Source organism: Simochromis diagramma, unplaced genomic scaffold (assembly GCF_900408965.1).
Source record: "Simochromis diagramma unplaced genomic scaffold, fSimDia1.1 OVJJ01000434.1, whole genome shotgun sequence".
Lineage (NCBI taxonomy): Eukaryota > Metazoa > Chordata > Actinopteri > Cichliformes > Cichlidae > Simochromis > Simochromis diagramma.
In genome coordinates, this window is record NW_024387090.1 from 242059 (window position 1) to 257142 (window position 15084).

Here is a 15084-nt window from a genome sequence, read left to right on the forward strand (position 1 = left end):
ATAGTATTGGACAATAAATAAATATGGAGCATATTAAAATCTACTGGTTGTTGTGTAATTTCTTTGACATGAATGATGGGTGGCAGTGCAGCGGGGATTTTTGTTCTGATTCAGTGTCACATTTCATTCAAATTCTAAGGATTTCAAAGCATTACAGGTAGAAATAAATAAATAAAGGAGTTAAAGTAAAAGCATTATTTATCAAAACACAGAATGCTGATAATGAAGGGAAACTTGCATGTAAGAAGAAACTAGGGATAGTTTTATATAGTTCATGTAACACGAGGCATAATTACATCTAATTCAGCCAATTATAATTAAAATTGCAGCACATTATGTATGATGAGGCCTGTATCTGATATGGGTTTCTCTGATGTCCCAGTTTTTTGCCCATTGAGTCAAACTATTTTTAAATTCCAGGATAACGTATTTACACAGATCAGGAGATGTGCTATGAATGTTTGCTATAGTCCTTCTTACGCAAAAAAAAAACCAAACAGTAAGCAGTATCTAACCAGTTCAGGAGCTTGTTGACCCGGGGTGTAGGTTAAAGATCAACTCGTGACACTTCATTCATCTTGCACCAATCCATACAGAACTGATGGACCCGTCTTTCTTCACAACAAGAACTACACCATGTGCTGTGAAATTCTTCTCTCACCCTCCAGCACACCCGCCAATTCCTTTTGAGATATTTGGGTTTGTTTTTTCTTTTATGTAACGATAGAGGCAGGAAAAACCATCATGACAGGTAGTCAGGGCTAGACTGGGACAAAAAATCGAGCAGCTGGTGTTATTTGTCTCACAGCAATGCAGCAGATTTATTATTTAACAACACGGGAGTGACAGACAACTATTTACACTGATATCAATACTTATTGGCAATTTAGAATCACCAGAAACATGCACCATATATATGTCTTTGGGAGGAAGCTGGAGTACCAGGATCATGCAAACTCCACACAGAAAGACAGTCCTGGATTTGAGGCCAGGACCTTCTTGCTATAAAGCAACAGTACTAACCACCACGCCACTGCAAGACCCTTACTGACATCAAGCACTGTAGAGAAGTAGTTATTAAAAGCTGTGCACATGTCTGAAATGTTAGCTCGCTTTCCAACATAGTGAAGTTCTTCTTTTACTGTTAAAAACAAGTTGTGATAGAATTAAAAAATATTAAATTTCTTGGTCTGTAAGAAAAACCAATCAAGAAATAGTGCAGGCAGATAGATAACAGTGTTTGCTTGGAATAAATGAACCAAGTGCTTCAGTTTATCTAACTACAAATTCTCCTCTCTCTCCCTTTTGCTTTCCTCTCTCGCTCTCTACACCACAGGGAGAACTACAGTGTCCTAAAGGCATCTCCTACAAACACAGATATGAATTCCTGGATGAAGATGAAACTGTGACCACAGAGAAGCATCAATAAAATAAAAATGCTGATTTTCAGGCTCATGTCAAAAGTTGTTACTGAGAATAAATGATCAATTTAGAAAGGTGACTCTCTTTTTCCTTTGTATTGATGATTCACTGTATTTCTATGCTTACTGTCTGCAGCAGTGACAGAAACACCGGAGTTATAAATAACTGATCAGCTAGTTCACTGACCTCAGAGACCATGTCAGCTCTGACATCAGAGGTGTGCGACTGACAGCGGTTTTACTAATACACATGTTGTAAATAGAGTCATTGCAGACCTGAGATTGTAAAGCTTTGCATGTTTCACCTCTGAAACATCTCATGACACAGCTTGAATACACACAAGACCAAATGTGTCGAAATTTCCACAAGAAATGACTTTGCACAGCCAACAATGAGCGCCATGGCAACGGTAGTGGTGATGAAAAACATAAACGAGTGGAGAAAAAATTTAATTTCTAATGCGAGTTATGGACATCACATGTTGGTGTATTTTGTCGGCAGCACAGATTAAAACCATAACCTGACTGGTCAGCAAGAAAATGTAGCTTCTGTTGTGACGTCACTGTAAAATCACATATTTTATTCTAATATTTTAGACTCGTTTTGGCAAGACGGGATGTTACCTCAGCTTTAGAGCCACAGACACCTCTGGTATCATAACACCTCCATCATTCAACATCAAACTGGATAAATCTGACAACAGCTTCCCATCTGACCTCTTCAAAGCTTTTAGTTATTGACTTATTTACTTATTTTATATACAATTTAATGAAGGCATGTAAAATGAATCCTTCATAAGGTTTCATTTTGACTCTGATGAATAAACTAAATGTGGGACAAACACAGTGTTTGTGTGGGACAACAGCACATTACCAAAGCAGGGAGGCTGTCAAATATCTTATATTTTAATGCAATGTTTTAAATTCTCTTGCTAAGTCAATACAACAGGAAGAAAAGGAGGCTAAACTTTGTTGTTACGATCTCACACAATAGGCTGCATTTTATTCAGCTGTTCTGCCTGGTAACAGTCTTTGGGTTTCAGTAATGATGTATCCGTAGATCAACATGCCTTTTTAGCCATTTCTGAATATGTTAGCGATTTTTAGCCAAGTATGACTTACAAATAATGTCACATCACATCATATTTTCCCTCAGTTTCTCAGAGTATATTACTGCATCATTTTCTTTGTGTTCATTTCCATCATATTTACCAAAATCTGCATGGCGTGTAACTTTCGTGACTTTCCCTGAGTATCTGTGGGTATAGAATTAGACAGGCTAAACTTCATTTAAGTATAAGAAATGTTTCCATTCAGTTGCACTGACTAAAGCCAGACCTTATGAAAGTGCATGTCCTGCAGAGTCGGTCAAAATGTGGGACAGGTGGACATAAAATGTTGTGCAGCTGCGCTTAAAGAGGGACATCAGGTCACCCTATTACAGATACAGGTTTCATGTCCCAGTGTCCTCATAAATGCACATAATGTACATGATCCAAAGCAACACTTTTCCTCAGTTTCCTCTTACATGAAAGTTTTCTTTCATTATCAGCTTTTCGTTAATATTATTTGTAAGTATAAATGTGGTGTGTTTAACAGAATTGCTTTCTTTATCTAAATCAAGTAAGCCATAGAAATATTTTGCCTGTACAGTGAAGCCAAAGAAAAGTTGATAATGCATTTCATCGATATTCGTATTCGAGATGGCACGATGCCACTTTTTATGTCCAATACCCATTCCGATATCATCATGGATATCTGCCCGATACCGATATGAATCGATATAGCGTTTTTTGTAATCAATATAAAACTGTTTTTTACTAAATATCTTGCGCATTTGTGACGCCCACAAGTGTTGGTCACAAATTGTAATTTTTTTGTGAATTGTTTTGATTGTAAAGACCTGTTTTATGGTGGTATTGCACTTTTCATTAGAGTTATGGACAATGTAATTGCGTTGCATTGCCACAAGGGGGGAAGATAGTGGTGAGTGCGATAGGCCGTTGCAACGTGTCTCTGCCTCAGACGAGGAAGAGCCTGCAGACCGAACGCAACTGATGTCTCCTGTCTCTGCTTTTCTGTTAAAAAAACAGGTTAGTAGTTCACGTTTGCTCACTGCAATGTACAGATGTCATCCAGGGAAGGGACGGATGTTGTTTTGCTGTGCTTGTATTTTAATGTGAAGTGTACTTATTTTATTTTTTATATTGCATGTATTGGTTATATTTTGTGCAGTGTTTTATTTAGTTTGCATGTTTTAGTTACCGTCAAATTGTCCTGGAGAGACTCCGCCCTTTCCCCCGTTTTTACTAATTGGACACACCTGAGAGGAAAGGCAAGGTAATTTACAGAGTGCTCAATGACACATAAGAGGGTTGGAGTTGGCGTCCGACAGGAGACACTACCAGCGACTGGGGACGAGACACTACCAGCGACTGGGGACGTGACACCACTAGAGTTGGATGTCTCGAGACCGGTCTTGGTCTCGAGACCACTTTTACGTGGTCTTGGTCTCGTCTTGGTCTCGACGGACTTTTGTCTTGGTCTCGGTCTTGGTCTCGCTGTTTCGGTCCTGCGTTCTCAAATCGACATAGTGTTCGGGAGATTTGGAGTCAACCATCAGCGGAGCGGGGGGGGCTTACTGGGCTTAAGCCCGGGTCAGTTTTTTCAGAAGCATGGGATCTTTTGGAGTGTAATTTTTTAGTTAGATGCCTGACTGACAACTGTATAAAACAAAAACAACACACGAAGCACAGAGCGCACCGTCATAAATTCCCCCCTAATTTTGGTATGATCCGAGCTCAGGCACTAGGTGACTGAGCACAGCACCCATGTGAGCGAGGGGGAAGAAGCTGCTGCCTGCGAGTTTGCTGCAGACAGAGGAGAGCTTAAGTTTGACCAGGTATCAAAGCAAATCATTGGTACTGAACTAATAATGTAAATATGACGGTGTATCACAAAAGATTGATATCAAACTGATCACTTGGTTGCGTTACTTGCTCTTCGAGTGAATCAACAAAATGGATAAATAAAAAGCCGAACAGCAATGTTGATTTTTTTAGAGAGTCTTAGCTTACATTTCATATTTTCAGTTGTTACCCTCCCACGGATAAAACAAACTCTCTAAATCGGTTTCAATTGTGTACTGATGTACACAACAATGGACATTAGGAGCTTCTTTCAAAGAAAAAACTCAGGTAGATGTTATTTTATATATTATGCTTTGGATGTTGTTTAGTATATCTATGCAAAACAAGAGGAATTTCAATACACAGCAGTATATTCACAGCTGAAACCAGATATTTACATACACTTTATGGAGAAAACATAAACTTTTTTTTACTGTTTAAACATCAATTTAGCGTAAACTTTTGTTTTAGATAAATAAATGTTGAAATATCTTTTGAATTAGTTAAATGTCAGAATAAAAAGAGGGAGCTGTCTATTTTAATCATTTTGATCAAATGTAGGAGCACATGTACACTAAGTTTATTGTTAATTAATAAGAAACTCCAGACGATTCGATTCTGAGCTGAAGAAGCTTCTGATAGGTTAGTAGAGTCCATGTGAGTAAACTGGTGGCACACCTGTGGATGCATATACAGTGGGGCAAAAAAGTATTTAGTCAGCCACCGATTGTGCAAGTTCCCCCACTTAAAATGATGACAGAGGTCAGTAATTTGCACCAGAGGTACACTTCAACTGTGAGAGACAGAATGTGAAAAAAAAATCCATGAATTCACATGGTAGGATTTGTAAAGAATTTATTCGTAAATTAGGGTGGCAAATAAGTATTTGGTCACCTCAAACAAGGAAAATCTCTGGCTCTCACAGACCTGTAACGTCTTCTGTAAGAAGCTTTTCTGTCCCCCACTCGTTACCTGTATGAATGGCACCTGTTTGAACTCATCATCTGTATAAAAGACACCTGTCCACAGCCTCAAACAGTCAGACTCCAAACTCCGCCATGGCCAAGACCAAAGAGCTTTCGAAGGACACCAGGAAAAGTATTGTAGACCTGCACCAGACTGGGAAGAGTGAATCTACAATAGGCAAGCAGCTTGGTGTGAAAAAATCAACTGTGGGAGCAATCATCAGAAAATGGAAGACATACAAGACCACTGATAATCTCCCTCGATCTGGGGCTCCACGCAAGATCTCATCCCGTGGGGTCAAAATGATCATGAGAACGGTGAGCAAAGATCCCAGAACCACACGGGGGGACCTGGTGAATGACCTGCAGAGAGCTGGGACCAAAGTAACAAAGGTCACCATCAGTAACACACTACAACGGCAGGGAATCAAATCCCGCAGTGCCAGACGTGTTCCGCTGCTGAAGCCAGTGCATGTCCAGGCCCGTCTGAAGTTTGCCAGAGAGCACATGGATGATACAGCAGAGGATTGGGAGAATGTCATGTGGTCAGATGAAACCAAAGTAGAACTTTTTGGTATAAACTCAACTCGTCGTGTTTGGAGGAAGAAGAATACTGAGTTGCATCCCAAGAACACCATACCTACTGTGAAGCATGGGGTGGAAACATCATGCTATGGGGCTGTTTTTCTGCCAAGGGGACAGGACGACTGATCCGTGTTAAGGACAGAATGAATGGGGCCATGTATCGTGAGATTTTGAGCCAAAACCTCCTTCCATCAGTGAGAACTTTGAAGATGAAACGAGGCTGGGTCTTCCAACATGACAATGATCCAAAACACACCGCCCGGGCAACAAAGGAGTGGCTCCGTAAGAAGCATTTGAAAGTCCTGGAGTGGCCTAGCCAGTCTCCAGACCTCAACCCCATAGAAAATCTGTGGCGGGAGTTGAAAGTCCGTGTTGCTCGGCGACAGCCCCAAAACATCACTGCTCTCGAGAAGATCTGCATGGAGGAATGGGCCAAAATACCAGCTACTGTGTGTGCAAACCTGGTAAAGACCTATAGTAAACGTTTGACCTCTGTTATTGCCAACAAAGGTTATGTTACAAAGTATTGAGTTGTATTTTTGTTATTGACCAAATACTTATTTTCCACCCTGATTTACGAATAAATTCTTTACAAATCCTACCATGTGGATTCATGGATTTTTTTTTCACATTCTGTCTCTCACAGTTGAAGTGTACCTCTGGTGCAAATTACTGACCTCTGTCATCATTTTAGGTGGGGGAACTTGCACAATCGGTGGCTGACTAAATACTTTTTTGCCCCACTGTAAGGCAAAACACAGACCCTGTTTCTGTGACATGGGAAAATCAAGAGATGTCAACCAAAACACCAGGAAAAGAACTGTGGAGCTCCATAAGTGTGGCTCAAGTTTGAATACAATTTGGTGCCATTTGCAATTAAGAAATACAGACAGTTTCTCTCTTTACTCTTAAAGTTAACAAATATGTTTTTTATATTTATCAATCTAAAAAAATAAACATTTAGTCTGATTTGATGTTACAATTAAAAAAGTGTTTGTGTTTTTATCTGAAGAGTTTGTAAATATCTGGTTTCAACTGTATATTTGATGATGTTGGTGTTTGGCTTGATTGTCAGCACAAAGAGGGAGAGAGAGGAACAGAGAGGGAGAGAGAGAATGACGACAGAACAGAGATGGAACAAGAGCAGGTGAGACACACATGTTAGTCAAATGGTTGTTTGCCAAAACTCATCAGAACATGTATCTCGTACCTAGTGTTTCTTTTTAGATACCATTTGTTACTTTTCAAATTCTATATTTATTAAGTTCTGCAGGCTTGTTTGCACAACAAGGCTAAATAATTATATAAACTTTTCTCAATCTAAATAGTGTACTTTGGTAGAATTAAAAAACAAGTGTAGTGCAGGTCTATGATGATTTTTAGTGCTACTATCATCTAGTTCTGATTCTGGTTCTGTCTTGGTTACTGTTGTAGTCCTGTTTTAATTCCGGATCAGTTCTGGGTCTGGTTGAATTGGGGTTTAGTCCTCGTGTCTCGATACAGGCCCGACTTTGTTCTGCCTTGCTGCTTAATTAAAAAACTAGTTTAAGGTGTCCTGCATATGTATATAGAATAGCATCTGGCTGAAGTTTAAAGACTTTTTTTTGTCTCGGTCTTGGTCTCGTCTCAACTTGGTCTTGGTCTTGGTCTCGATACCCTCTGGTCTTGGTCTCGGTCTTGGTCTCGATACCCTCTGGTCTTGGTCTTGTCTTGGTCTCGGATTAGGCGGTCTTGACTACAAGTCTAGACACCACCAGCGACTGGGGAGGAGACATTACCAGCAACTGGGGACGAGACACCACCAGCGACTAGGGACGCGCAGCGGGCAGTCAGACGGCAATAACGACAAGAGCCAGCTTGTGCACTGCGGGAGAGCAGAAGCAGTGAGACAGCTGGTGCCGATTTCCAGTTTTAAAGAAGCGGCGGGCGGAGTTGAGAGCTCTGCCCACCCGGGGTAAGTCTCTGACTTATCCCTTTTTATAAAGTAAAACTGTCGAAAGGAATAGTGACTGCCGCTCCCTCCCTTCCTTCAGTGCACCGGGACGTGAAATGCGGGGAGGAAGGCGAGGACTCCGCTGGGTTTCCCTTTTATACTACTCCGCTGGATTTCTTAGTTTTTTGTGACTTTTATGCAGTGGTGGATCCCATTGGACTTTTAATGTTGTGTTTTATTGATTTTTATTGTGTTATCCCTTGGCCAAGGTTGTTTTAATTCATTTTATATTTTTAACTATTTAAATATAATAAATTATATTTTTAATCTTACAGTTTTAATGTGTGCTTTCCCTTGGCGGCTCCACTGCTCTGCCCGTTTTGAGGAAGGTTTCCTTCCTTTTTTTAAAAAAACACAAAACACCTTGGAAATAAAATCAGCCTTTCCGCTCCGTTACACATATAAAGGCAAGAAACCTTTTTTCTGTCTTAGTTTAAAGACCACGAATGTTGTGAGAGAGTGTGTTTTCACCGATGGAGAGAAAGCTAACTATACTGCCATTTGTAATGGCAGCCGCCATTTCACTCGTAGTCTAAATAGGCAGCTGGTCTTATTACCTGTTTTATTTTGTGACAAATGGAGCTCTTAAGACACTTCTTTTATCCTGGCATTATTGGAAGTTACAGTTGATTAGGACCTACCCAGTTCTTATGTGTCAAATCTAAATAATCTGATGTATGCTGTGTGTGGATGATTGTGAACTGTTTGTTAGCAATGGAAGAATATTTTTGTTTATTGGTTACAAATGTAATATATTGTTTGAATCTGTTAAAGTATAAAAAAAGTATAAAGGTGACATAAGCGGGTTAATTGCAGTGTTAGTGGTGCTGCACAGAAATGTTTTTGATGCTGAAATGCAGCAGAATTGGTTACAGATTTATTGTAAATAAGGACACTCATACAATGATTATTTTGTAAGTTTATTCTTGTGAGAGTGCAAGGTAACAAAAGGGTTTGAGCTATTGACCTAATTGAATGTTTGTGTTGTTAAAAGAGAAATGTGTGTGTCTAAATTAAAAGAAAAGGATGTTGTTAAACTCTGTTAATAATCAGACGAGGAAGAGCCTGCAGACCGAACGCAACTGATGTCTCCTGTCTCTGCTTTCTGTTAAAAAAACAGTTTAAAAACAAACCCCATCGAAGGCCTGTAACACATTTTGTATAAGTTCATACTCAAGTTTTAAAAACAAGACACTAAAGCTATTCCGTTATACCAAATGAGCCCTTTCCTCTACTCCCTCTTCACCCACGACTGCAGACCTGCCGATGGTTCTAACACCATCATTAAGTTTGCAGATGACACCACGGTGATTGGCCTCATCAGTGACAACAATTATATCGTCAGTTATATCATTATCGCAAATTTTCAAATGTATATCGTGATAAATATTTTTGGTCATATTGCCCTGCTCTGTCTGTCACCTTCTGTGTTGAGCTCATTGTTTTCTCTGTAGTGGCTGAGCTGAGTCCAAGTAGCTGTAAATGTTCCTCTGCTGCTCCGTCAGACTCTCCTCCTGCTGATCAGCTGGGACACAAAGCAGATCTTTGTTAGGCTCCACACTGCACTGAAGAGTCAAAGTGTCTCATATGTTCACCTGACAAGTAAAAGAACACATTTTTACTTCCCGAGGTGGGAAACTTATTGGAAACAAACACAAAGGTTTGAGCACCGATACAAAATTTAGCAGTATAGCAGGAGAGACTGAGGCCTGTTATTAGACTCAAATGTCCAGTGGGCCAACACACCAATATACACATACACACATACATATATATATGTTGTTCCAGTAGCCCACATTTCGTCAGGGTGCCCTGGTTCCTCAACACCTGACGCGGACCTTGTTGATCCGGGCGACGTCCGAGCCAGCATGCCTTCATATGTCTCGCTCATGTCTGCAGTAGGCTCGCTTAGCATAGGGGGTCTAGCCTTAGGACCCTTACTGGATACAGACGCCCCAGGCAGGAACCGAACTTGCGATCCTGGGTTCCAAAGGCGTGTAGTCTAACCACTACGCTATCCAGCTGCTTTAGGACCCGAGCTTGAAGGATAAAACGCCCGCAGGGGCGTGCTGGGTGTTTTGTTTTTTTTATATATATATAAAAACACCCAGCATGCCCCTGCGGGCGGTTTATCCTTCAAGCTCGGGTCCTCTACCAGAGGCCTGGGAGCTTGAGGGTCCTGCGCAGTATCTTAGCTGTTCCCAGGACTGCGCTCTTCTGGACAGAGATCTCCGATGTTATTCCCGGGATCTGCTGGAGCCACTCGCCTAGCTTGGGAGTCACCGCACCTAGTGCTCCGATTACCACGGGGACCACCGTTACCTTCACCCTCCACATCCTCTCGAGCTCTTCTCTGAGCCCTTGGTATTTCTCCAGCTTCTCGTGTTCCTTCTTCCTGATATTGCTGTCATTCGGAACCGCTACATCGATCACTACGGCTGTCTTCTTCTGTTTGTCTACCACCACTATGTCCGGTTGGTTAGCCACCACCATTTTGTCCGTCTGTATCTGGAAGTCCCACAGGATCTTAGCTCGGTCATTCTCCACCACCCTTGGGGGCATCTCCCATTTTGACCTCGGGACTTCCAGGTTATACTCGGCACAGATGTTCCTGTACACTATGCCGGCCACTTGGTTATGGCGTTCCATGTATGCCTTGCCTGCTAGCATCTTGCACCCTGCTGTTATGTGCTGGATTGTCTCTGGGGCATCTTTACACAGCCTGCACCTGGGGTCTTGCCTGGTGTGATAGACCCCAGCCTCTATGGATCTTGTACTCAGAGCTTGTTCTTGTGCTGCCATGATTGGTGCCTCTGTGCTGTCTTTCAGTCCAGCTTTGTCCAGCCACTGGTAGGATTTCTGGATATCAGCCACCTCCTCTATCTGCCGGTGGTACATACCGTGCAGGGCCCTGTCCTTCCATGATGGTTCCTCGTCTCCCTCCTCTTTCTTGGCTTTCTGCTGCCTGAGGTATTCACTGAGCACTCGGTCAGTTGGGGCCATCTTCCCAATGTATTCTTGGATGTTCATTGTCTCATCCTGGGCTGTGGTGCTGACACTCACCAGTCCCCGGCCCCCTTCCTTCCGCTTAGGGTACAGCCTCAGGGTGCTGGACTTGGGGTGAAACCCTCCATGCATGGTAAGGAGCTTTCTTGTCTTTATGTCAGTGGCTTCTATCTCCTCCTTTGGTCAGCCTATTACCCCAGCAGGGTACCTGATCACGGGTACGTGTTGATGGCCCGGATCTTGTTCTTACCATTCAGCTGACTCCTCAGGACTTGCCTGACCCTCTGCAGGTACTTGGTGGTTGCAGCTTTGCTAGCGGCCTCTTCATGGTTCCCATTCGCCTGCGGGATCCCCAGGTACTTGTAACTGTCCTCTATGTCTGCAATGTTGCCTTCTGGTAGTTCAATCCCCTCAGTTCTGACTACCTTCTCTCTCTTTGTTACCATCCGAACGACATTCCAATGTCATTGCTGTATAGCCTGGTAGTGTGGATCAGTGAATCGATGTCTCGTTCACTCTTGGCATACAGCTTGATGTCATCCATGTACAGGAGGTGGCTGACAACTGCTCCGTTCCGTAGTTGGTATCCATAGCCAGTCTTGTTAATGATCTCACTGAGGGGGTTCAGGCCTATGCAGAACAGCAGTGGGGACAGAGCATCTCCTTGGTAGATCCCGCACTTGATGGTGACTTGTGCTATGGGCTTGGAGTTGGCCTCTAGTGTTGTACGCCACATCCCCATTGAGTTCCTGATGAAGGCTCTTAGGGTCCCATTGATCTTGTACAATTCTAGGCATTCCAGTATCCAGCTGTGGGGCATTGAGTCATAGGCCTTCTTGTAATCAATCCAGGCAGTGCACAGGTTGGTCAGTCTGGTCTTGCAGTCTCGGCTGACTGTTCTGTCTACCAGTAGCTGGTGTTTTGCGCCTCTGGTATTCTTGCCAATTCCTTTCGGTGTCCTGCTCATGTATTGACCCATGTGCCTGTTCATCTTAGCCGATATGATGCCTGACAGGAGCTTCCATGTAGTACTGAGGCAGGTTATTGGTCGGTAGTTGGAGGGGACCGGTCCCTTCTTGGGGTCCTTGGGGATCAGGACCGTCCGACCTTCGGTTAGCCATTCCGGGTGTCTCTCGTTAACTAGCAGCTGGTTCATTTGTGCTGCCAGACGCTCGTGGAGTGCAGTCAGCTTCTTTAGCCAGTAGGCGTGAACCATGTTGGGCCCTGGTGCTGTCCAACTCTTCATACTGGAGACCCTTTCTTGGATATCTGCCACTGTGATGGTTACTGGACCCTGTTCAGGGAGGTCGCTGTGGTCTGCCCTCAGATCCACTAGCCACTGAGCATTGCCGTTATGGGTTGCGTCCTTCTCCCATATGCTCTTCCAGTATTGCTCCGTCTCCAGCCTTGGTGGTGCTGTTCTCTTATTGTTCCCTTGCCACTGAGAGTACACCTTTGCTGGTTCTGTGGAGAACAGCTGGTTTATTCTCCTGCTTTTTATCTCTCTGGTGTACCTCCTCAAGCGGCTGGCCAAGGCTGTGAGTCTTTGCTTGGCAGTTTCCAAGGCCTCAGGTATGGACAGCTTGCTGTATTTCTTATGCACCTTCTTTGTCGCACCTTTCTGCAACTCCGTTAGTTGGCTAACCTCCCTCCGTGCTACTTTGATCTTGCCCTCTAGCCTCCTTCTCCATGGAGGGTACTGCCCCTTGTGGCTGTTCAACTTGTAGCCAAGCATCTCACTGATCACTTCTGCCGTATTGTAGATCAGCTTGTTAGTGTCGGTAATCGTGGTTGTAGGTATTGTCCGTAGTGACTCCTCCTTGCCATAGCATTTGTGTTGTACCTCATCAATCTCTAGCTGTGAGAGCAGTCCCTTCTTTCGAATGTTGGAACACTGAGCTACTAGTTGTTTCGCCGTCATTGTGGATGTTGGGTATCGAAGAATCCATAGGTCCCTCATCCATTCATGTAGCCCCTTCCGCCGGTGTGTGTATGTATATAGAATAGAATAGAATAGCTTTTTATTGTCACTGTTACAAGAACAGTGAAAGGCAGTTTGGCATCTCTCCATGTGTGTGGAGTACACAATAGCGTAAGTATTTACACAATAACAGACAAATTTACATTTACACAAGAAAGATATGTACAAGTTATACATACACCGTTGGACCCAGTATTTTGAGTTTATTATGTTTTGGTTTATTTTTGCATTATGGATTGTTTTCTGATGTTCTGGTGCTTTGTTTATTATTATCATTATAGATCTGTTTCAGTTATTCTTGGTGAGGGATCAGTTCTTAGGTTTTGGGTTCTCATGTGTGTTGCAGTTTCTGTTCAGTGTCTAGTCTGTCTCTCAGTGTCATGTCTGCATCTGGTTTAGTAATTCTTGTTTCCTGTCTTATTGTGAAAGTCTTTGTCTTATGTTAGTGTGTGCAGCTTAGCTCCCCCGTCTCGTTAGCCCTGATCTCCCCCAGCTGTGTCTCCCTTCTGTTGCCCATTCCCTCATTACTACCCTGTGTATTTAAGCCCTGTGTTTTCCCATGCTCGGTGTCGCGTCGTACCATCAGATTATGCCTGTGTGTTTCTGTTCCCCATATTCCATGTTCACTTCATGTTTTGCTTTCGTACCAGCAATAAAGCTGAGGTCTTTGAGTTTCAAGTTAGTGTCTGAGTCCTGCGTTTGGATCCTCCCTCCGCCTGCCTGCACACAGAGCCCTGACAATATATGCATCCGTACATACATACACACACATATTTCCACATACACGCTTACATCTATATACTAGGGGTGCAACGATACTCGTATCGATATTGAACCGTTCGATACAGTGCTTTCGGTTCGGTACGCATATGTATCGAACAATACAAAATTTTAAATTTATTTTATCCACTTTCCTTCTGACGATGCTGTCTGTGTTGAGCGCTCAGTGGACCTGCGCTCGACAGTGCAGCCTAGGCGGAGTAGTCAAACGCAGATTCACTGAGCGAAGGGCAAGCGAGCGAGACAGAAGTTAAGCTCGCCTTGCAACATGGCAAATTGAACTTCCCCCACCCTCATTCAGATCTGGCGTTTGGAACTATTTTGGATTTCATGTGACGTATGACCCTGAAGGTAAGCGCGTCATGGACTCAAGTAAAACAGTATGTTGGATGTGCCACGCAATGCTCAATTACATGGGTGGGAGCTAGTGTGTTAGTGCAGTTAGCTCGTTAACGTGTTGGCCGTCCAGCCCCATGCACGGGGCGATCCGTGGTAGCTCGTTAACGGAGATTTGCCGTGTTGTGACGTTAACGTGATTTCAACGAGATTTACGCTGACAGCACTAGTGGGAACACAACGAATATGACTGCACATTTACGCCGACAAACAACAAGCACGCATGCTACAAACTTTACCCGAGTCATTTAGACAGCCGTTAGCACATGATTCTCCTTATGGGGACCTGATATGTTTAATATGCTGCTGAGCATATCGCTAGCCCCGACGTCTCGGGGCTAGCGATTTTTCCAGTCGGGCTACCAAAATCTATCTCTGCCTTGCCCGTCGGCCTATCGTACGAAGGAAAAAATATATGTCAATGCTTTTGCATTCTTTTGGAAATGTAGCTGGGTAATTATGTCATTGGCATTGGTGAGCCACTGTCAATATGTGACATATTGAAATCGCGTTTGAATTCCGCTTGTTTTTTGCTTTCACTTTGCAATCGCGCGAACTGTGTATAGACAGTGACAGCACTGATTGTTGAGTGATGATAATTTGCGCACCAATTCCTCTGACATCGTCTTATCAATCGTTAGCTTACTATGCAAACATGACAAGTGAAATCTCCCACAGCAAGCTTAAACATGTGAGAGGTTGATCGCGCAGAGAATTGCTGAGCGTTATGTGAGTGCGTGTGTAAAAGGAGCAGGATATAAATTTTAGTTCTGCTGAGCCAAATAAGACAGGTCAGGGTGAAGAAGTGACAGCCAAAGAAAAGCTTACCACAAAACGGAAAAGTTATGACAAATCAGACTATAAGGCAAAAAGAAAGTGCAGCTTTATGGTTTCATGGACAAAAGAATTTCTGTGGCTGCAATATGACGAGCTAAATAACCAGGGCTGCACATAAGTGGTCCGCAGGTGCGCATTCGCTGTCAAAATAAAAAAGATAAGAAGTTGCAATGCGTGTTTGCGTACATAAGATTTTCAGGAGGAGGACAGA